Below are 21812 nucleotides of genomic sequence, written 5' to 3'. Positions count from 1 at the left end.
TGTCTCGTCCTTTACCAGTTTTGCGGTCAGGACTTCACTTCCACTGTAGATAGGTCCAGAACATTCCTCTACATGGCACATGTGCAAACTCCAGAATCTCTTACCTCATCTCAACATGCGCCAGGAGAGGAATAGATCTGGCCCCCTACAGTGGAAACGATTCACACACAATGCCTATGGGCAACCAACAAGATAAAGGGGTTGTCTCATCTTGGACATTGGGGGCATTGCTAGGATATTATGCCCCCAATGTCTGATAGGTGCAGGTCCCAGAGGTGGAGCACTGAAAAATAGCCGAGCGGCACACTGGGATATTTTCGGAAGTCCCATTGAAATTAATGGGAAGCGCACCGTGCAAGCGCAGCAACTGCTACATAACTTATATGGGGCTGATGGAAATGGCCAGGCCAGCACTTGGCTGTTTTCACCGCTCCCATTGAAATGAGAATGGAGGGCGCAGTACATGCATGGTGCGCCCTCTGGCCCTTAGCGGGCTCCATTCAGAGGTGGGACCTGCACCTATCGGACATTGGGGAATATCGCTTGGATATTCCCCCAATGTCCGATAGGTGCAGGTCCCACCTCTGAATGGAGCCCGCTAAGGGCCAGAGGGCGCACCATGCATGTACTGCCGCCCTCCATTCATTCATTTCAATGGGAGCGGTGAAAACAGCCAAGTGCTGGCCTGGCCATTTCCATCAGCCCCATATAAGTTAATGTAGCAGTTGCTGCGCTTGCACGGTGCGCTTCCCATTAATTTCAATGGGACTTCCGAAAATATCCCAGTGTGCCGCTCGGCTATTTTCAGTGCTCCACCTCTGGGACCTGCACCTATCAGACATTGGGGGCATAATATCCTAGCAATATGCCCCCAATGTCCAAGATGAGACAACCCCTTTAATCTTGTTGGTTGCGCCATAGGCATTGTGTGTGAATCGTTTCCACTGTTGAGGGGGCCAGATCTATTCCTCTCCTTGGCGCATGTTGAGATGAGGTAAGAGATTCTGGAGTTTGCACATGTGCCATGTAGAGGAATTGTTCTGGACCTATCTACAGTGGAAGTGAAGTCCTGACCGCAAAACTGGTAAAGGACGAGACATCTGCAGAAGAGCACCATGTGACCACGTTCCCAGGAAGCCGATCCACGCGGCTTCAGAACGGAAAGTATATGATAATCCTTCTCAAACAGGTGTGCTCTGTGTGATTAAGGTGGGCTTGCAGGACAGAGCAAACTGTTCAGGGTACACCAGGAGTGGCCACGCGGTTTCAGTAGAGGATCTGCCTTTGAGGAGTCTGAGTTAGGTGACCTACTCGAGCACAGGAGAGACACATGGATATGGAGGACACTGCTACAATATTTTTGACCTGTCCTTTTTCAAACACCCCAGAGGCCGTAATAAGAACCGCCACAGCACTTACTCCACACTTCATGCGTGACCCTGCTACTCCTCTCTGCTGCCATAAACTAACCATCCAGGCTGGTGTAAAGGCAAACTGGTCTAGTTGCCCATAGCAACCAATCAGATGCCACCTTTCATTTTCCATAGGAGCTCTGAAAATGATTGGTTGCTATGGGCAACTAAGCTAGTTCTACCTCACACCAGTTTGATAAATCTCCCACATCGTCTATTGCGAGTTGACTAACCCAGACTCACATGGAATATGATTTGACAACAAGCCTGTCAGTGGAACGTGATGACGGCACAGTGACAAACCACAGAGCAGGCGGTGGTCCAACATGAGATGTAGTGGTCCATGTTGTACCAGTAGATGACAACCATTGGTTATACGCTCGTCCAGTCATGTGAACTCTGTACACACCAAGTCCATGGGGCCTCTGGACAGAACAGCGCTGTCCCCGAAGTCTCGGCTCTCGCCATCTCCTGCAGGAACCGAGGGGAAGGACCCACGTCCCATACATAAGAGTATGAAGGCTGGGGCTCAGACGAAACGCCAAACTTCCTGTATTTAGACCCTTTAGGCCTCTTTCACACAAGCGAGTTTTCAGTCTGGATGAGATACGTGTAGTGAACGCACAGCATCTGGACTGAATCCGGACCCATTCATTTCATCTTTGAGTTCAAGGGAAGGGGAAGAAAAAATTATATAATAATAATAATAATAAAAAAAGCAGCATGTTCTATATTGTGCGTTTTTCACAAAGCTCTGGCTCCATAGACGTGAATGAGGCCCGTCAAAAAAAAAAAAAAAAACACCGAAGGCTTCCAGATACAATGCGTTTATCACTGATTGTTGCTGGGAGATGTAGATTGTACATATACAATCCAAATGGAAAAAAAAACAGAAACACTGAACGTAATCGTAGAAAATGGATTCAACTTACTTGTAAGGGTCCGCAAAACACATATCAGCCGTGTGCATTCTGCAAAATGGTCTGGCCCTCAATAAACCAATCCTATTCTTGTCCGCGATACGGACAAGGATAGGACATGTTCTATTTTTTTATTTTTTGTGGTGCCACGGAACGGATGAAGTGTTGTCCGTATCTTTTGCAGCCTCATTGAAGCGAATGGGTCTGCACCCGAGCCGCAAGAAATGCGGCTCAGATGTGGACCCAAACAACGTTCGTGTGCAAAACCATCCGTTTTGTCCTGAACAGATCCTGGCACAATCCGTATCACTTGTGCGAAAGAGGTCTTAGGGCTCTTTCACACGAGCGAGTGGATCTGCGTTTTTCCACGCATCATCTTCGCTTTCAGGAAAAAAAATATAATAATATTTGCAATAGTGCACGTTTTTCAGGCAGCTCTAGCTCTATAGAAGTGAATGGGGCTGGTGTAAAAAAAAACCAAAAAAAAAAACCGAAGGTGTCTGGATGCAATGCGTTTTTCACTGATGGTTCCTAGGAGATGTAGATTGTTAGTCTTCAGATGCGTGAAAAATGCATGCAGTCCGGAAACAATCAGGACAGAAAAAACTAAATAAAAAATTATGATTGAGGGCTTATGCACACAACCGTATGTATTTTACGCTCCGCAAAAAATTCAGATGATGTCCATGTGCATTCTGTATTTTGCGGAACAGCCGGCCCCTAATAGAACAGTACGATGCTTGTCTGTAAGGCTACTTTCACACTAGCGTTCGGGCGGATCCGTTCTGAACGGATCCGCCCATAATAATGCAGACGGAGGCTCCGTTCAGAACGGATCCGTCTGCATTATATTAGCTAAAAAAAGCTAAGTGTGAAAATAGCCTGGGACGGATCCGTCCAGACTTTCAATGTAAAGTCAATGGGGGACGGATCCGCTTGAAGATTGAGCCACATTGTGGCATCTTCAAACGGATCCGTCCCCATTGACTTACATTGTAAGTCTGGACGGATCCGCACGCCTCCGCACGGCCAGGCGGACACCCGAACGCTGCAAGCAGCGTTCAGCTGTCCGCCTGTCCGTGCGGAGGCGAGCGGAGCGGAGGCTGAACGCCGCCAGACTGATGCAGTCTGAGCGGATCCGCCTCCATTCAGACTGCATCAGGGCTGGACGGCTGCGTTCGGGTCCGCTCGTGAGCTCCTTCAAACGGAGCTCACGAACGGAAACCCGAACGCTAGTGTGAAAGCAGCCTAATGCGAACAATAATAGGGAACGTTCTATTTTTTTTTTGCAGAACAGAGAGACATACAGAAACGGAATGTACACGGAGTAACTTCATTTTTATTTGGCAGACCCATTTAAATGAATAGTTCTGCATACGATCCGCAAAAAACACACGAATGGACACGGAAAGAAAATATGTTAGGGTGAATGTGCCCTGAACTTGAGTGCAAAACCATCTTTTTTCCCCTGAACAGATCCTGATTAGCGTTAGGCCTCATGCACACGGCCGTTGTTTGGGTCCGCATCCGAGCCGCAGTTTTTTGCGGCTCGGGTGTGGACCCATTCACTTCAATAGGGCCGCAAAAGATGCGGACAGCACTCCGTGTGCTGTCCTCATCCGTTTTTCCGTTACGTGGCCCCGCAAAAAAATAGATCATGTCCTATTCTTGTCTGTTTTGCGGACAAGAATAGGCATTTTTACAATGGGCTGCCTGTTCTGTTAATTGCAGAAGGCACACGGGCGGCTTCCGTTTTTTTGTGGATCCACAGTTTGCAGACAGCAAAAAACAGAACGGTCGTGTGCATGAGGCCTTAAGCGAACTTGTGTTTTATGTTTGGCGTCATCGAAGAATCGAGTTATGGATTCTAAATTCCGTTATGGTCCGTGGTAGCGGAATCCATAACGCGATTCTTCGATAACCCAAACTTTAGACGCCGAACTTAAAACACAAGTTCGCTCAACACTAATCTTGATGCAATCCGCATCGCTCGCGTGAGCTTCGTGCGCTGGGATTTTTCCTGAACGCAGAAACGACGCGTGAAACACTGCACTGGTGCGCACAGAGCCATTGAAAGGAAACGGTCCAGATGCGATATGGTCACTACATGCCTCGCATCAGGACAACTCGCTCCTGTCAAAGAGCCCTTCCAGGTTGGATTTACGTAGCCAAACAATCAACATTTACAGAAAAAAAATATTTAAAAAAAATTGACCGGTAGCAGATTTCTAGGCGCCGGCTCCTGGGATCAGTGCTGAATGTCACACAATGCTCTGAGCACCCCATGAGGTCACACAGCTGCATCTCTAGCGCCTCTCACTGGAGGGGGAGATAATTACTGACTAATCAGATTCCTCATACAGGGTGAACACTGCCCTCAGTGCCCTGCTCACAGGAATGACTGCTGCCCGGCAGTGCCCGCTGCTACATGTGCAGACGGTGCCCATTCCAATGGTGCTGCACCTCGTCCGCCTCCACCAGCAGGAGGCTCATTCATCCCGCTCTGCGCTCAGCACCGGCCATCTGATGCAACACAGGAGCCGCCGCGTCCTCCCGCCGCACATGCCGGGCTCCCCAGCCACGCATCCTGCCCCTCCATCCGCGCACTCACCCGCCGGTGTGATGCCGTCCTCCGCCCGCCTGCAGTCACGGAAGCATACCTCTCATCCGCCGCTTCACACAAGGTGCCGGGGATTTAAAGCCCAGATCTGTGGGAGGGCAGAGCAGGAGCCGGCCGGCCTGTGATACCGGGCTGCGATCGGCAGGGGGCGTGGAGAGGGGGGGAGCATGGGGGCGGGGCCTGGATGACAGATGCCGGGGCGTTCTCATGGAGACCAGGGACCATAGCGATCAGCGCTGACGTTGTTTTCTATGGGGTGAGAGCATAAACCGCACCAAAACCGCACTGCTTATAGGCGGTTACATAATATACCCGGCTGCGTCTTAGAGGAAGCCGGAGGACAACCTTCATCTTCTCATTCCTTTCCCCGAACTAGCTGTGTGGTTACCAGTAGTGTCATAACTAGTAGTACAGCTAGAACTAGTAGTGTAACTATAACTAGTGGTGTAATAGCTATAACTAGTGGTGTAACAGTTACAATAACTAGAACTAGTAATGGATAGTAGCTGAATAAAAATCAATGGCTACCTCATTCCCATGGAACAATAGAGATGTAATGTTCTAGCACCGAATAACACTCGTTGTGTCGCTGCTGGTCTACAAAAGGGATTCATTGCCTAAACCCTAAATAAATATATTAATAAAACCAAAGAAATAAATAGACCGCGCTGACTGAACAGTGTCAAGTATTGGGTCTCGTAGTTAATGCTGCATCAAAATGAAATAATACCCCCAACTACGTGCACACCGCTGTTTGCGGAATCCGCGTACTCTCCTAGTCCAAAATAATCAACCTGGTAGACAAAAGGTTTACATGTACAGTCATGGCCAAAAGTTTTGAGAATTACATAAATATTGAAAATCGGAACAGTTGCTGCTTAAGTTTTTATAATAGCAATTTGCATATACTCCAGAATGTTATGAAGAGTGATCAGATGAATTGCATAGTCCTTCTTTGCCATGAAAATTAAAGGGGTTGTCCGGGTTCAGAGCTGAACCCGGACATACCCTTATTTTCACCCCGGCAGCCCTCCTGAGCCTGGCATCGGAGCATCTCATGCTCCGATGCGCTCCTGTGCCCTGCGCTAGATCGCGCAGGGCACAGGCTCTTGTGTTTACAATAACACACTGCCGGGCGGTAACTTCCGCCCAGCAGTGTGTTCGGTGACGTCACCGGCTCTGAGGGGCGGGCTTTAGCTCTGCCCTAGCCGTTTTACTGGCTAGGGCAGAGCCAAATCCCGCCCATCAGTGCCGGTGACGTCACCGGGGTTCCTGTCAGCCCCATAGAGAGCCCCGGTACGTCACCGGAACTCAGAAAAATGCCTTTGCCCTGCGCGATTTAGCGCAGGGCAAAGGAGAGCATCGGAGCATGAACTTCTCCGATGCTCATGTCAGGGGGGCTGCTGGGGTGAAAATGGAGGGCTGTCCAGGTTCAGCTCTGAACCTGGACAACCCCTTTAACTTAATCCCAAAAAACCTTTCCACTGCATTTCATTGCTGTCATTGAAGGACCTGCTGAGATCATTTCAGTAATCGTCTTGTTAAGGCTACTTTCACACTAGCGTTCGTCGGTCCGCTCGTGAGCTCCGTTTGAAGGGGCTCACGAGCGGACCCGAACGCAGCCGTCCAGCCCTGATGCAGTCTGAATGGAGAGGATCCGCTCAGACTGCATCAGTCTGGCGGCGTTCAGCCTCCGCTCCGCTCGCCTCCGCACGGACAGGCGGACAGCTGAACGCTGCTTGCAGCGTTCGGGTGTCCGCCTGGCCGAGCGGAGGCGTGCGGATCCGTGCGGATCCGTCCAGACTTACAATGTAAGTCAATGGGGACGGATCCGTTTGAAGATGCCACAATATGGCTCAATCTTCAGGCGGATCCGTCCCCCATTGACTTTACATTGAAAGTCTGGACGGATCCGTACTAGGCTATTTTCACACTTAGCTGTTATATGCTAAAAATAATGCAGACGGATCCGTTCTGAACGGAGCCTCCGTCTGCATTATTATGATCGGATCCGATCGAACGCTAGTGTGAAAGTAGCCTAACTCAGGTGAGAATGTTGACGAGCACAAGGCTGGAGATCATTATGTCAGGCTGATTGGGTTAAAATGGCAGACTTTACCTGTTAAAAGGAGGGTGATGCTTGAAATCATTGTTCTTCCATTGTTAACCATGGTGACCTGCAAAGAAACGCTTGCAGCCATCATTGCGTTGCATAAAAATGGCTTCACAGGCAAGGATATTGTGGCTACTAAGATTGCACCTCAATCAACAATTTATAGGATCATTAAGAACTTCAAGGAAAGAGGTTTAATTCTTGTTAAGAAGGCTTCAGGGCGTCCAAGAAAGTCCAGCAAGCGCCAGGATCGTCTCCTAAAGAGGATTCAGCTGCGGGATCGGAGTGCCACCAGTGCAGGGCATGCTCAGGAATGGCAGCAGGCAGGTGTGAGCGCATCTAAAAGCACAGTGAGGCGAAGACTTTTGGAAGATGGCCTGGTGTCAAGAAGGGCAGCAAAGAAGACACTTCTCTCCAAAAAAACCCATCAGGGACAGATTGATCTTCTGCAGAAAATATGGTGAATGGACTTCTGAGGACTGCGGCAAAGTCATATTCTCCGATGAAGCCTCTTTCCAATTGTTTGGGGCATCAGGAAAAAAGCTTGTCCTGAGAAGAAAAGGTGAGCGCTACCATCAGTCCTGTGTCATGCCAACAGTAAAGCATCCTGAGACCATTCATGTGTGGGGTTTCTTCTCATCCAAGGGAGTGGGCTCACTCACAATTTTGCCCCAAAACACAGCCATGAATAAAGAATGGTACCAAAACACCATCCAACAGCAACTTCTTCCAACAACAGTTTGGTGAAGAACAATGCATTTTCCAGCACGATGGAGCACCGTGCCATAAGGCAAAAGTGATAACTAAGTGGCTCGGGGACCAAAACGTTGACATTTTGGGTCCATGGCCTGGAAACTCCCCAGATCTTAATCCCATTGAGAACTTGTGGTCAATCCTCAAGAGGCGGGTGGACAAACAAAAACCCACTAATTCTGACAAACTCCAAGAAGTGATTATGAAAGAATGGGTTGCTATCAGTCAGGAATTGGCCCAGAATTTGATTGAGAGCATGCCCAGTCGAATTGCAGAGGTCCTGAAAAAGAAGGGCCAAGACTGAAAATACTGACTCTTTGCATAAATGTCATGTAATTGTCGATAAAAGCCTTTGAAACGTATGAAGTGCGTGTAATTATATTTCACTACATCACAGAAACAACTGAAACAAAGATCTAAAAGCAGTTTAGCAGCAAACTTTGTGAAAACTAATATTTGTGTCATTCTCAAAACTTTTGGCCACGACTGTAGATACTGCAAGATATAGTAACTTGCCTGTGTATGGGATCCTCGCTGTGGTTCTCGGTGGTGCTGCTGGAGTGTGTCACGGCTGAGGATGGGGAAAACCCTCAGTCGTGCGATACCAGAAGATGGATGGTCAGTGCAAGACCAGGACAGGAATCAGGGAGCAGGTCACCTCCTATCAATCCCTAATTCTGACCCTGTCTCCTAGCCGTATGAGCCGACCCTGATGGTAGGAGGTCTCATACTCCGGAACCTGATATTCCTGCTAGCCCTCAGGGTGGCCCTGGACTAGGAGCTGGGTAAGACTACCTGTTCCTCCTAGATACGGACGAACAGGAGTCTCACTGGCCAAGCTATAAAGAAAGGGGAAACAGAAACAGACATATGGCAATGGCGGGTAAGTGCAACTAGTACCACACCTACCTGCCAGCGACACAGAGCCTGGAACCCATGTATAAGTGCTGCTGTCCACAACAACACAAGAGACAAACTCAGGAAACCATACGCTGCAATAAATAAAGAGACCAAAGCAACATCTTCACAACACCATACATGAACTTATGACCACAAGGGTGGCCCCCACTGGCAGATGGTATAAGACAGGAGGCTGACTCCAGCTAGCCATGGCTGAAGTACCCCTCAGACTAGTGATCTTAACTGAGGCTAAATAGCCCATGTAGCCACACCCACACAGACACACCCAGTGCATACATACTAGGAAGGAAGTTAACCCTTCCAACACCAGGGAAGGGAAGAAAGCCACTAAAGAGGAAAGTGCACATATAACTAAAACCCTGTGCACACCAGATATACAAAAGACACGCCTAACAAAGACAGGTTGCCAGGTGCAACCGCATGCACAACATAGCAAGCTGCCTCACAACAGCTCAGGCTGCTATGCTGCCACATAAACAATGTTGCCAGCGGCAACCAAGGTGAGGCAACATATTACAGCCCTCACCTGTGATTGACAACAGACCTAGACCGCAGGCAACTGCATGTGGTTACAGGAGTCATGACCATGGTCGTGACAGAGTGTTACTGCAATGTTCGTTCGTATCTTCAGGTTTCCTCTAGAAACGCGCGCGGTCCCGACTGGTAACTCGTGTGCGCGAGGGAAACCCTAGCGGGTAATCCACGAGAGCGATAGTTCCGTGATACCTCCTCGAACCAAAAAAAACCAACGCGTTTCGAAATTAACACATTTCTTCCTCAGGGATGGTTGTTGGTTATTCTGAAGAATCTGATCGTCTCCAGAGCGACTGTGATGAGAGAATAACCAACAACTATCCCTGAGGAAGAAATTCGTTAATTTCAAAAACACGTTGGAGGTTTTTTGGTTCGAGGAGGTATCCATGCTTAGCGTGACGTCACATGGAACTATCGCTCTGGTTCCCCTCGCCATCTGTCCGCTCAGGAGGAATCACAGCGCGTTTTTCACGCAGGACTGGTCCATTCAAGTCAATGGGTCAGTGAAAAAAGTGAGAGCAGGTGGACGGCGGCTGTGCACGCTCCATTTTCACTAACAGTTGTTATGAGAGTCTGTGTCTTATTTTTCAGTTTCTTTTTAAATGCTCATAAAAAACGGATGACAGATGACTAAAATAAACGGAAATAACTAACAGTATTATCACTAAATTTAATAGTATAACTATAACTAGTAATAACGTATAGCTATAACTAACAGTATAATAACTATAACTAGTAATAACGTATAGCTATAACTAACAGTATAATAACTATAACTAGTAATAACGTATAGCTAGAACTAACAGTATAATAACTATAACTAGTAATAACGTATAGCTAGAACTAACAGTATAATAACTATAACTAGTAATAACGTATAGCTATAACTAACAGTATAATAACTATAACTAGTAATAACGTATAGCTATAACTAACAGTATAATAACTATAACTAGTAATAACGTATAGCTATAACTAACAGTATAATAACTATAACTAGTAATAACGTATAGCTAGAACTAACAGTATAATAACTATAACTAGTAATAACGTATAGCTAGAACTAACAGTATAATAACTATAACTAGTAATAACGTATAGCTAGAACTAACAGTATAATAACTATAACTAGTAATAACGTATAGCTAGAACTAACAGTATAATAACTATAACTAGTAATAACGTATAGCTAGAACTAACAGTATAATAACTATAACTAGTAATAACGTATAGCTAGAACTAACAGTATAATAACTATAACTAGTAATAACGTATAGCTATAACTAACAGTATAATAACTATAACTAGTAATAACGTATAGCTAGAACTAACAGTATAATAACTATAACTAGTAATAACGTATAGCTAGAACTAACAGTATAATAACTATAACTAGTAATAACGTATAGCTATAACTAACAGTATAATAACTATAACTAGTAATAACGTATAGCTAGAACTAACAGTATAATAACTATAACTAGTAATAACGTATAGCTAGAACTAACAGTATAATAACTATAACTAGTAATAACGTATAGCTATAACTAACAGTATAATAACTATAACTAGTAATAACGTATAGCTAGAACTAACAGTATAATAACTATAACTAGTAATAACGTATAGCTAGAACTAGCAGTGTAATAACTAACCCTGTAATCACAGTAACCAGTAATGTACGGTGAGTGGATGGAGTCTTACGGATGGATTCGTTCACCTGAACACATGAGGTCTGTGGGGGAGCACATCTCACGCGGCCGTGATAATCTCATGCAGGCTGTGAGTATCTGCACATGCGCAAATGATGACTACTTAGACAAATCAGTGAATCGTTTAATGGCGCATTCAAATTCGTTGATGCTGATTTGTTTAAATATCATAGTACATGAGGGGATACTCGCAGTAACAGCGCATGCGTGAGATTGGAAAGGGTGTGGCCACATTATCGGCCGGCAGAGGGAGTGTCCTGAGCTGTGAGGGCGCTCCTTAAAAAGTAAGTTCGTTCGGATTAGTGTTGAGCGAAGCGAGCTCAGGATGCTTCATTCGAAGTCGCTTCCTTCAAAACTTCGGATTAATACTGTACGGAGATCCGTCTCTGTACAGTATCAGAATGTATGGGCTCCGATGAGCCAAAGTTGTTATCCACAAAGTCGCGCGTGACTTCGTTGAATAACTTCGGTAGTTGATTGTTAAAGTGAAAAACCACTTTAAAACTTGAAAGCGAACTTGGCTATGGTTCCAACTAGCACCTCGTAACCGATGCTGGGTTCGGTTTCAAGTTTCACAACTAGTCCACGGCCTCCCAAATCCAAATATCTAGTATACGTCAGAAACCTGCAGTGAATACATTTATATACTCAAATAGCAGAAATGGGAGAACTGCAAAACTCAACATGCAGTCTCAGGCAGATATGTAAATGATTCTAGGTGTGGTCTGAATAGGTCCTATCACAAGAGGGCGTAAAAGTGCTTTCCCTGCGGTCCTAAAAAAAAAAAAAAAAAAGGCTCTCAGAGGCCACTTTTGGGTAGTTTACCTCTTGGTGAGAGACTGTTGACGTCTGCACATACCTCTACTAAGCACTGGAAGACATTTTGCACAGTTGATAGAGTTTGAGAGGGGGCACATCATTAGACAAAGAGAAGCAGGATGGTTGATTCATCAAATTGCCCCCCACCTAGACCGTTCTGACTTAGGGCTCTTTCACACTTGCGTTCTTTTCTTCCGGCATAGAATTCCGTCGTCGGGGCTCTATGCCGGAAGAATCCTGATCAGTTTTATCCTAATGCATTCTGAATGGAGAGAAATCCGTTCAGGATGCATCAGGATGTCTTCAGTTCCGGACCGGAACGTTTTTGGGCCGGAGAAAATACCGCAGCATGCTGCGCTTTTTGCTCCGGCCAAAAATCCTGAAGACTTGCCGCAAGGCCGGATCCGGAATTAATGCCCATTGAAAGGTATTGATCCGGATCCGGCCTTAAGCTAAACGTCGTTTCGGCGCATTGCCGGATCCGACGTTTAGCTTTTTCTGGATGGTTACCATGGCTGCCGGGACGCTAAAGTCCTGGCAGCCATGGTAAAGTGTAGTGGGGAGCAGCATACTTACCATCCGTGCGGCTCCCGGGGCGCTCCAGAGTGACGTCAGGGCGCCCCACGCGCATGGATGACGTGATCGCATGGCACGTCATCCATACGCATGGGGCGCTCTGACGTCATTCTGGAGCGCCCCGGGAGCCGCACGGACTGTAAGTATACCGCTCCCCCGCTCCCCACTACTACTATGGCAACCAGGACTTTAATAGCGTCCTGGCTGCCATAGTAACACTGAACGCATTTTGAAGACGGATCCGTCTTCAAATGCTTTCAGTTCACTTGCGTTTTTCCGGATCCGGCGTGTAATTCCGGCAAGTGAAGTACACGCCGGATCCGGACAACGCAAGTGTGAAAGAGGCCTTAGGTGTTAGGAATTATTATAGGGAGCTCCCAACTCTCCCCAGACAGATAATGTCAGAGAGATAAGGATCAGGTGATATTAATATTTGCACCCGATTATTTTGTTCTCCCTGGAGATCAGCTACCACCAGAAGTGTCGGTCGGCGGTCTACTCCCTTCTTCCCATTAAATACAGCTGAGCTGAATGTGTATGAGGAATAGAGGGCTGTCAGCCTAACAAGCATTCGGCCAACTTCTATTTATTGTGTAAGGCCGCTTTAAATCTCAAGAATTGTCCATAAGGGAGTTTGATATGCTCGGGATGATAACTTTCATAAAAGAACAAGGCTGCAGTCTTTTACCCTTTTGCAGTCAAATGTCCATTCTCAATGTTTCCTGCACATCCATCTCCTCTCCCCTAATTTACTGGTGGATCTCATGTTCTCCCTGACCAGTCTAGAAACACATCATCTACACCGCGCAGGTAACATTGTAAATGTCTTACATAAGGATTATCAGTATTTTAAATTATTTTCAGTTCTAGTTCTACAAAAAAACTGCAAAAGTTGGGGCCACAGAGATCCCACAGTGGTACCAGTTTTCTGGTGGTCCACTTTTAGCGATGGATATTGAGTGGGAACACACAGAAAGCCCATTGATCTGTCCACACTGTACGGCGATGCTGAGTAACAGGCAGTGGGCACAGACTGTGCGAACTAAGTGGTTTGACTTTGGGCTGAACCTAAGGATGTTGTCGCAGTGGTCTCCTGGTATTTACCCTTTAACCCTTATACAGGGATCCGGACTTCACTGCTGAGAATCCAACCAGACCACTGCCTTCTGGTATCATCCTAGTGCAGCTGATGCAAAGTACTGAAGGGGCAGGCAATACTCATCATCAGGAGACAGGCCAGGATCAGAGCAAGCAAAGTTTGCGAGGATTCGTAAAATATATCCGAGGTCAGGGCACGCGGCGGAGTCGGTAAACAGGCAGAGTTTGTACATGGTTAGACAGACAGAAAAAACACACCTTCACTAGAAATAGAAAACACTAGAATACATAAAGCTCAGGCAAAGGGGTGGATCCAACAGCCCAGTATCAATAGGAGACCTGATCAGCACCTTAGTCAGCAACACAGAGGAAGAGGGAAATATTGACTCCAGCAGTGCCACGGAGAAGCACTAGCCCCAGTACACACAGGGTAAGTGGAGCGACGCCTGCGCACGCTCAGGTTAGTGGAGCAGCGGTGGACAAGGGCGGAATGCTGAAATAAGCATTGATCTTAGGGCAGGATGGTGAGTGTCACAGAATTCTTCTTATCGGATATATTGTATACTACTGTTTGTATTTTGCAGTGAGTCGGTAGAAAGTGCACTGCCGTGTTCACAGGAAATATGTCCGCTCGAAGAGGAAGTAGTGCTGATCTTTTAGATATCCAAGCGCTTTCTAATAAGTAATCGTGTAATCACTATACCTAGTGGTGTACTAACTATAGTACTGCGGTGCCCTGCAGGATCCCTGAAAAGGGTAAACGTTTGCAAGGGTTAAAGGGGTTACCCAGGAATTGATATTGATGACCTATCAGCAGTGATGGCCAGTTCACATTGTTTGCCCACGAACATATGCGGGCTGCCATCTTTTTTCACAAGTCTGGAGGAGGCACAGGTAAGCCCTTACCTGTGCCTGTGCCGCGAGCCGGTCTGAAAACAAATGCGGTCACCGGGAGCAGGCAGTTCCGAGAACAGCCCGATGAAGGCCCCCGGTGGCTGTTCTCGGAACTGCCTGCTCCCGGTGACCGCACTTGTTTTCAGACCGGCTCGCGCACAGGCACAGGTAAGGGCTTACCTGTGCCTCACCGGACTAGTGAAAAAAGCGGGCAGCCCGCATATGTTCGCGGGTGAACAATGCGAACTGGCCATCACCGCCTATCAGTACTGCAGTACTGATTGTGAGAGCCTTTGCACACCTGTGGTCAATTTGGAAGGATAGCAAAGTGTTTAGAAAGAGCTTAGGGACTACTACACCATCATTGTTGGTGCCCATACACAGCTATTGGGAGAAGACTACAGTCCACAGTAAAGAGACTGTTATCTGACCCCTGCATCTGTCCTGCCTTGCACCTAACTGTCTACCATCAAGGGCACCCTAACCACCATCAGGCAGGAGCCCTAATACCAGGGAGTGCCACGAGGAGAAAATAAAGGGTGCGTCCTCCAATCATTTTGCATGGGAGTGCCAAAGTGAGAACTGCCACCGTGAACTGTGAGTACTCCCACCAATCTCAGGACTACAACCACCATTCACATCCTTTCTGTCCTGCCGCTTCCTGCAGTAGTGTCATCTATCTACTTATTGAGTGACATGTTTTCTGTTTCTCTACATATCTACATCTATTTATTTTACGAGAGCTGGGTGACCACTCCTGTGGAAGCTGTGATGGCGGCCATATTGATGTCACCCAGCTTCCCTGTGAACAGGAATAACTAAGGTTACCTGCACCTGGCATAGAACACTACAGTTTCCTGCCATTGCAAATAATCATAATTGCAGTGTGTAACATCTCTGTGGAGCCCAAAGGACAAGATCCACCATATACACATATATAAGACGCGCCCCACGGCACCTTATTGTCACCGTACATTACAATTTTATTGGATATTGCGAGTAAAAGTCGTACAATTCATTGTGTCAATGAGCACAGACCACACAATGAGCGCCCCTCATTATGGGATCTATTTCCACCACCATCACTACAACCACCACACATCCATCATCTCTAGAAGGACACAGCAGGGATGTAAACACAGCTGCGGTGCACACGCTGAGTCTATATGAAACAGTGCAGTATATCACTATCTGTGATGTTAGCGCTCCCTGTCCCTCAGTCTCTGGAATACTCACCCCACCTACAGCTCTGGCATCCAATCGTGCCTGCTGGCATATCTCTGTTACCTCCCAGGGGGCTCAGCTGCCGAAGTGTTTGTAGTCTGGTCCCACGCTGTTGGCTTCTTCAGGCCATCTCCTCCTTCTGCCTTTTAGTGCCTGCTCTTCACCCTTAAGGAGCGCACTCACCTCAGCTTTTAAAGGGGTAGCGCCACCTGATCTGTCTCCAGCCTGGGAAAGTGCCTGAGCAATAGGGTCCTTAGCCAGTCCAGTTCCTGCAAAGGTGTTTGTGTCTTCTAAACTCTCATGTCTGACCTCTACCTGTTCTGCCCATTCTGACCTCTGCCTGATCATCATATGGAACCTGTGCCGCCTCTTGCATGTTTATTAGATTGAACAAACTCTGTCCCCTTGCACTGGTGTCTCTTGACCCCTGTGGGTCAGCTGTTACTGAACAGACTATTTCAAGAGGTTTTGACCTTGTGGTTCCCTTGCAGTGAAGTCCAGACCCCTGTACAGAGGTGGAAGTGTGAAGACCAGCGGAACCACTTAGATTATACCCTTGGGAGTACCTTAAGTCATATCTGTTCAGTGACACTGTGGGTCCACACCTGCTACGTTACAATGTCCCATGTAAAGGCAGGTTTACGCTGCCTGAACGTTCCTAGAATGCTTGTTCCTGATAATCTGCTCGTCTAGAGGTGCCGCAAATCACCTGATGAATGAACGAAACTCTTTTTTATTGGGTGAAACAATCGTTCACGTAAACGCCAAAGATTATGCTGACTCCACTGCCCAGAAACATTATATGTGTATGGGTATCGTTGCTTGTAAATGCAGCACTTCACCTCCACCTCTAGTGAAAAGCAAATTTGCAAACACATTACTTTTCAGTCTAGACTTTTCAATCTATTTTACAGTCTAAGGAGAATATGGGCTTATTTCTAAGTATTCCCTGCTTGTTCATCGTCTGCACACCGCTTTCTCCGGTAATTGGTGTTTGGGAAGAGTAATATGTGAAACATGCATTGTCTAGTAATCTGGCGTTGGAAAAACGAACTGTTCCAGTAGATTAGAGGAGCTCAGCTAATATGTCTAAGGTGTGTTTCTGCTGACAAATGAATCCCAGTAACAACCAGGATAATTCTGAATGCTTTACGTTCGGAACACCAGCCTGGGCAGCCTGCTTTGGACCCACTTATTAGATCTCACCCATGTTTCTTCTGTCCTCCAAACCGATTGACCTACATTGGTCAAGCTATTGGTCAATCTATGGTCTCTGCACTCCCAGTTAACCTCTTTCGTATTGAAAAATCATTTAACTCTTTGGATTCTTAGAAGGTCAATACTATTCTGGTTACATAGGAGTCTTTGGTACCTCCAGACAATATACAGTCAGGTCCATAAATATTGGGACATCGACACAATTGTAAAATTTTTGGCTCTATACACCACCACAATGGATTTGAAATGAAACGAACAAGATGTGCTTTAACTGCAGACTGCCAGCTATAATTTGAGGGTATTTACATCCAAATCAGGTGAACGGTGTAGGAATTACAACAGTTTGCATATGTGCCTCCCACTTGTTAAAGGACCAAAAGTAATGGGACAGAATAATAATCATAAATCAAACTTTCACTTTTTAATACTTGGTTGAAAATCCTTTGCAGTCAATTACAGCCTGAAGTCTGGAACACACAGACATCACCAGACGCTGGGTTTCATCCCTGGTGATGTTCTGCCAGGCCTCTACTGCAACTGTCTTCAGTTCCTGCTTGTTCTTGGGGCATTTTCCCTTTAGTTTTGTCTTCAGCAAGTGAAATGCATGCTCAATCGGATTCAGGTCAGGTGATTGACTTGGCCATTGCATAACATTCCACTTCTTTCCCTTAAAAAACTCTTTGGTTGCTTTTGCAGTATGCTTTGGGTTATTGTCCATCTGCACTGTGAAGCGCCGTCTAATGAGTTCTGAAGCATTTGTCTGAATATGAGCAGATAATATTGCCCGAAACACTTCAGAATTCCTCCTGCTGCTTTTGTCAGCAGTCCCATCATCAATAAAGACAAGAGAACCAGTTCCATTGGCAGCCATACATGCCCACGCCATGACACTACCACCATCATGCTTTACTGATGAGGTGGTATGCTTAGGATCATGAGCAGTTCCTTTCCTTCTCCATACTCTTCTCTTCCCATCACTCTGGTACAAGTTGATCTTGGTCTCATCTGTCCATAGGATGTTGTTCCAGAACTGTGAAGGCTTTTTTAGATGTCGTTTGGCAAACTCTAATCTGGCCTTCCTGTTTTTGAGGCTCACCAATGGTTTACATCTTGTGGTGAACCATCTGTATTAACTCTGGTGAAGTCTTCTCTTGATTGCTAACTTTGACACACATACACCTACCTCCTGGAGAGTGTTCTTGATCTGGCCAACTGTTGTGGAGGGTGTTTTCTTCACCAGGGAAAGAATTCTTCGTTCATCCACGACAGTTGTTTTTAGCAGTCTTCCGGGTCTTTTGGTGTTGCTGAGCTCACCGGTGTGTTCCTTCTTTTTAAGAATCTTCCAAACAGTTGTTTTGGCCACGCCTAATGTTTTTGCCATCTCTCTGATGGGTTTGTTTTGTTTTTTTCAGCCTAATGATGGCTTGCTTCACTGATAGTAACAGCTCTTTGGATCTCATCTTGAGAGTTGACAGCAACAGATTCCAAATGCAAATATCACACTTGAAATGAACTCTGGACCTTTTATCTGCTCATTGTAAGGCTACTTTCACACTAGCGTTCGGGCGGATCCGTTCTGAACGGATCCGCTCATAATAATGCAGACGGAGGCTCCGTTCAGAACGGATCCGTCTGCATTAAAATGGCAAAAAAAAAGCTGTGTGAAAATAGCCTCGTACGGATCCGTCCAGACTTTCAATGTAAAGTCAATGGGGGACGGATCCGCTTGAAGATTGAGCCACATTGTGGCATCTTCAAACGGATCCGTCCCCATTGACTTACATTGTAAGTCTGGACGGATCCGCACGCCTCCGCACGGCCAGGCGGACACCCGAACGCTGCAAGCAGCGTTCAGCTGTCCGCCTGTCCGTGCGGAGGCGAGCGGAGGCTGAACGCCGCCAGACTGATGCAGTCTGAGCGGATCCGCTCCATTCAGACTGCATCAGGGCTGGACGGCTGCGTTCGGGTCCGCTCGTGAGCCCCTTCAAACGGAGCTCACGAGCGGACACCCGAACGCTAGTGTGAAAGTAGCCTTATTGGGATAATGAGGGAATAACACACACCTGGCCATGGAACAGCTGAGAAGCCAATTGTCCTATTACTTTTGGTTCCTTAAGTGGGAGGCAGATATGCAAATTGTTGTAATTCCTACACCGTTCAATTGATTTGGATGTAAATACCCTCAAATTAAAGCTGACAGTCTGCAGTTAAAGCACATCTTGTTTGTTTCATTTCAAATCCATTGTGGTTGTGTATAGAGCCAAACATGTTAGAATTGTGTTGATGTCCCAATCTTTATGGACCTGACTGTACAGTTACTGTACTTAGAAATATGTTCTTTGATTTCCCCTTCAAGACCCCCCCCCCCCCCCTCCTCCTTGCAACTTCACTGCTTCAGCAGCTGTGTCTCATCCATTTTGGTTAGAGAGTAATTTATTAAGAGGCATTTGCAACTTAATTTGCAACTTTTCAAGTCAACAAAACTGCTAGTTCATGCCCTCATCATCTCCTGCCAAGACTACTGTAAAATCCACCTCTGTGGCCTCCCATCTAGCACTCTTTCACCCTCTAATTAATTCTCAGCTCTGCTGCCTACTTAATCCTTCTCTTCTTGTGTTTCTTCTCCACCTATTCCCTTTGTCAATCTCTACTCTGACTCCCCATAGTTCCTAGCAAATTCAGTTCAAAATATTAACAATGGCATACAAGGCCGTCTACAACCATACATCTCCACCTGAGACATCCCCACACTTAATCTCCCTGAGCCTCACAAGACCTTCTTATTTTGATCTCCTCTTGTTTGCTTCTCACACAGTTGCCTCCGCTGCCCCCAATACTCTGACACTCACTAGCCCAACACATCAGACTCTCCCCTACCTTACAAATTTTCAATAGCAACCTGAAAGCTAACCTTTTCAGGAAAGTGTAAAACCTACAATAAACCCTGCTGCCACTACAGTACCATCGGAGCAGCTTCTACCTTCACCTACTGTCTCCTATCCCTTCCCTTGCAGATTGTACCTCCTCATGGGCAGGGTACTCTCCCCCTCTGAACCAGTCTGTCACTCAGTTGATGTTTTTTACTTTTTTGCAGTGTGATATTATGTATGTGAAGCCCTTCTTACGCATAGCTTAATGGAATTAATGACACTTTAAAATAAATAATAATACTTGACTCATGCAAAGTGCTATGAATTGGTCGATACTTGAACTTCCATGACATTATATGATGGTGTTAGTAAAGCATAGTTTGGCAGAATTATTTTGGAAAGATATACTGTGTTTTTTTATTTAAGCATTACATAATTGTAGAATGTGAGCACAATACTGTGGTATTATGAGCAAATAGACCACTTTATGGTGGTATTCTAGGTACTGGTGGTAAAGTTACCTGCCCAAAACAGCTTTGTGGTGGAGAGCTGGTTGCCCCCCTCCCTACCAACCTTAGATTGATGACCTATCCTAAGGATAGGATGACGCATGGAGACCCAAAAATGAGTACAAGGACCAAACTTGTATCCTTCACAGACATCTTCACGGATGAACCACTAACCATCTTGTCATGGATGTCATCATGGACAAGGACTCGTGAAATAGGCCTTAGCTGGAGAGCCACCAGCTTCGGATCATTGATCTATAGTAAGTGAAGCTACCAAGCCACTTATTCTATATAATATTATCGAGCAAAGTATTTCATATTTTTATGTTTAATTATGTGCCCCCCACATTTTACTGACGGCGTTCGTCAGATTTATTATACACTATGATACATCATAACACAGATTGTTGACACATTGTTGCATTTATTCTTGAAATCTGATTAGACAAAAGAAAGCCGCTATATTTAACGACCCTTTAGACAAAGAAGGGGAGATTTATCACTCCTGTTGTAAAGGAGAATAGGAGCTTCTGCCTACAGCGACCAATGAGTTTATTTCTTTCATTGTCAAATGAGCTTCTAAAAACGTTAGAGCTGGAATCTGATTGGCTGCTGTGGACGACAGCTTACCTTTGCACCAGGCTCGATAAATGTCTCCCATTGTTTACTGGGGATTACAATTACAAGATGAAGTTACAATGTAATTAAATCAATTTCTAATTAATTCTTAACAGAAATAATTTTGGTTTATGTGTTCTGCATTACAAAGCGACATTTTAATGGAAAAGTACTGACCTGTATCAGGCAAGACTGCTAATAGGAAGTATCAGCCAGTCAATCAATGGAAATCAATGGGATCTGACGTGGCTTATTTGCATCTGTGCTGGAAGCTATGGCAAGTCATAAGATAAGGTTACTTGGCTATATAACCATTTACTGTACACATGTTCAATGCGGAACCCTGTCACAAGCTTGATGCAAATGATTGCTACACAGTTCATGGAAAGACAGGGCGGATTTAGCCACTTCCTCAATAAAGAATTGCACAGAGCCTCGCCGAAATACTGGAAGAGAAGCGATAGTCTAAGGCTACTTTCACACTAGCGTTCGGGCGGATCTGTTCTGAACGGATCCGCTCATAATAATGCAGACGGAGGCTCCGTTCAGAACGGATCCGTCTGCATGAAAATGGCAAAAAAAAAGCTAAGTGTGAAAATAGCCTCGGACGGATCCGTCCAGACTTTCAATGTAAAGTCAATGGGGGACGGATCCGCTTGAAGATTGAGCCACATTGTGGCATCTTCAAACGGATCCGTCCCCATTGACTTACATTGTAAGTCTGGACGGATCCGCACGGATCCGCACGCCTCCGCACGGCCAGGCGGACACCCGAACGCTGCAAGCAGCGTTCAGCTGTCCGCCTGTCCGTGCGGAGGCGAGCGGAGCGGAGGCTGAACGCCACCAGACTGATGCAGTCTGAGCGGATCCGCTCCATTCAGACTGCATCAGGGCTGGACGGCTGCGTTCGGGTCCGCTCGTGAGCTCCTTCAAACGGAGCTCACGAGCGGACCAGCGAACGCTAGTGTGAAAGGAGCCTAATAGCGACATTTCACATCCCA

At 46.2% G+C, this 21812-nt stretch overlaps 1 protein-coding gene across 1 annotated transcript in view; it reads right to left on the bottom strand.

Moving 5' to 3' along the window:
- The window catches only part of OSGIN2 (oxidative stress induced growth inhibitor family member 2), a 64177-nt gene extending 43105 nt beyond the window's left edge, over positions 1 to 21072 (bottom strand). Inside the window, exon 1 of the mRNA XM_044293771.1 lies at positions 20989 to 21072. The gene's annotated coding sequence lies outside the window, so the exon portion shown is untranslated. The remainder of the gene's footprint in view (positions 1 to 20988) is intronic.
- Positions 21073 to 21812: the final 740 nt, after the last annotated feature.

Source organism: Bufo gargarizans, chromosome 5, assembly GCF_014858855.1.
Source record: "Bufo gargarizans isolate SCDJY-AF-19 chromosome 5, ASM1485885v1, whole genome shotgun sequence".
In the NCBI taxonomy this organism is placed as follows: domain Eukaryota; kingdom Metazoa; phylum Chordata; class Amphibia; order Anura; family Bufonidae; genus Bufo; species Bufo gargarizans.
This window is presented reverse-complemented; position numbering and strand designations above follow the sequence as displayed.